Source organism: Gossypium hirsutum, chromosome A01 (genome assembly GCF_007990345.1).
Source record: "Gossypium hirsutum isolate 1008001.06 chromosome A01, Gossypium_hirsutum_v2.1, whole genome shotgun sequence".
Lineage (NCBI taxonomy): Eukaryota > Viridiplantae > Streptophyta > Magnoliopsida > Malvales > Malvaceae > Gossypium > Gossypium hirsutum.
In genome coordinates this window covers 38,258,610-38,261,432 of record NC_053424.1, presented here as the reverse complement: position 1 = coordinate 38,261,432, position 2,823 = coordinate 38,258,610, and the positions used below count along the sequence as shown (strand labels likewise).

General features: G+C 37.5%; 1 non-coding gene across 1 annotated transcript; it reads left to right on the top strand.

Annotated features, from left to right (window-relative positions):
• Positions 1–2,213: 2,213 nt before the first annotated feature.
• Positions 2,214–2,320, top strand: LOC121207555 (small nucleolar RNA R71). The gene has a single exon (XR_005902631.1). It is a non-coding gene; the product is annotated as a small nucleolar RNA R71 (small nucleolar RNA).
• Positions 2,321–2,823: the final 503 nt, after the last annotated feature.

Sequence of the window (2,823 nt, the reverse complement as noted above, 5' to 3'; positions counted from 1 at the left end):
AGATGATTCCTGCATCTAACCATTAGATCACTTCCTTTCTTATAACATCTTTCATAATAGGATTGAGCCTCCTTTGCCAATCAATTTGAGCTCTTTCACCTTCTTATAAAATAAATTTATGCGTGCAAAAAGAAACGCTTATACCTCGAATATCAGCTATGGTCCAACCAATTGCTTTCTTAAATTTCTTTATAACAACAATTAGTCGCTCCTCTTAATCTTTTGTCAGTTCTGCTGAAATAATCACCGGTAAAGTGGAACAGTCACCTAAATAGACATATTTCAAATGGGAAGGAAGTACCTTTAGTTCGAGTTTAGGTGGTTCTTCAATTGACAACTTGGGTTGCACAAATTCTTTGACTTCTAAATCCAACGATTCAAACTGTGTGGATTGAATAAAATTTCTCGGATTGGCTTCCATCAAAGCCATGTTTTCTTCACCTTTTTCATCCTCCAAAGGGTCAAGATCTAAGGTTTTCTCCCATGGATCTTCTTCAAATTTATTTTCCATAGAAACCAAGGTTTCTATAAATTCCATAACTCAACACTCTTCTGCAGGATCGAGAAATTTCATCGCTTTAAGAAAGTTAAAGGTTACCTGATCGTCTTGAACTCGCATGGTGAGTTCACCTTTCTATACATCAATTAACATTCTTCCCGTGGCTAAGAAAGGTCTCCCAAGGATGATCAGCACTTCCTTATCTGCTTCAAAATCTAAGAGAATAAAATTAGCAGGAAAAATAAATTATCGACTCTTACTAAAACATCCTTGATCTTTCCTTTGGGATATGCTAAAGATCGATCCGCTAGCTGAAGCGTTACAGTTGCAGGTCTTACTTCACCTATCCCTAGAATCTTAAAAATAGACTTAGGCATCAAGTTGATATTAGCTCCTAAATCATACAAAGATTTACCATAGTAAGATTCACCAATGTTACAGGGTATAGTAAAGCTTCCTAGGTCTTTCAATTTCAATGGCAGTTTATTCTGCAGGAATGCACTGCACTCCTTTGTCAAGGCAGTAGTCTCATACTCACTCAGCTGTTTCTTCTTGGATAGTATATCCTTCATAAACTTCACATAATTTGGAATTTGTTCTAAAGCCTTTACCAATGGAATATTGATGTATAACTGCTTTAGAACATCCAAAAATTTCTTGAACTGCACCTCCTATTTTTGCTTGTGTTGCTACAATATTTACGGATATGGAGGTGATGGAATTTTCCGTTGAATCAGATAACTCTTCTGAATAGGTAAATCTGTATCCAAACAAGTTGTTAAAGTATCTGAATTCACTAAGTTAGGATTTACCTTGTCAGTCTTTACAGATTCTGACTCTTTTGGTGTAGGAATTTCAACAGCTGGTTGACTCTTCTTAATGGGCTTATCTTTGACATCAATCAATCGGAGTTTCAGAATTTTACCACTTCACAATGCCACTGCCTTGATATGTTCTTTACCAAAATTTCTTGGATTCTCAGTATCGCTTGGAAAGTTTTCTTGTGGTCTATTACGAAGCTCCATATCTAACTGACCTATTTGGTTTTCCAAATTTTTCAATGTTGCTATTTGGCTTTGGATCAAAGCGTCATTCTTTGCCATGTGCGCTTTCAACAAGTTCTCCAAACTATTTGATGCCTCAATTTGAGGTGGTTTTGGAGCTTGCTGATTAAATCTTTGAGATTGGTTGGGTCTATGAACAAGAAGTTGTTTGGTCCATTTCCTTGGTTGCTCCAAGAAAATTTAGGATGATTACGCCATGAAGGATTGTAGAAGTTGGACTGGGGTCATTGTAAATTCCTATTTTAATGTTGGTTCCCTACATAGTACACTAACTAGGGATTTGATGGATAATTCTCAAAAGAATGACCTTCCCTATAGTACACACAAGAAACTACTTCAGACGGACTTGGTGGCTGAGCTGCAAAATGATTAGTGCTGTTAGGGGTTAATTATTTTAACATAGAGGAAATAGACGATACCTAAGCTATAACAAAGTGAGGGCATCAACTTCATGAACTCCAGCTACACGTCTTCCTGAAGTTGTTATATTTGTTGGCCATTGATAGTTATTACTCGTGATCTTCTTAACGATCTCATAAGCCTCATTATAAGACTTAGACAAAATTGCACCATTCGCAGAAACATCTACCATCAATCTTGTATGTGCATTGAGATCATTATAGAATGTCTCCAACTAGATACAATAAGGAATCCCATGATGAGGACACTTACAAAGTAACTCCTTGAATCGCTCCCAAGCCTCATACAAGGACTCGTCATCCAATTCTTGGAAAGTTGTAATCTTGTTCCTCAACTTAGCGTTTTTTCTAGGTGGGAAATACTTAACCAAAAATCTCTCGCTAATTCTTGCCATGTAGATATGGAACTTGGTGGCAATGAATTGAGCGATGCTCCTACTCGATCTCGCAACATGTACAGAAACAACTTCAACCTCAGTGCGTCTTCATTCACACCGGCTATCTTGAATGAATCACTCACCTCCATAAACAATCGAAGGTGGAGATGTTTATCTTCCGTGGGAATACCACTGAATTGGCCCATGGTTTGGAGCATTTGAAACATCATTTGTTTCTATTCCAATTGGGTTGCCTCAATATCTAGCCTTCTAATTCTTGGATTTAACCCAATGAAAAGTGGCACAGCATATTGTCTGATGCATCCATCCCTATCATCAGCAATGAGGATGGGATTTCGTACATGATCAGCTTCATTACCTTGGTCTTGATTCTGATTTCCAAGGTCCCTCTCGACTTGTCTTTGAGCTGTTCGTTCACATCTTCTTTGTCTGAAAATTTGCTT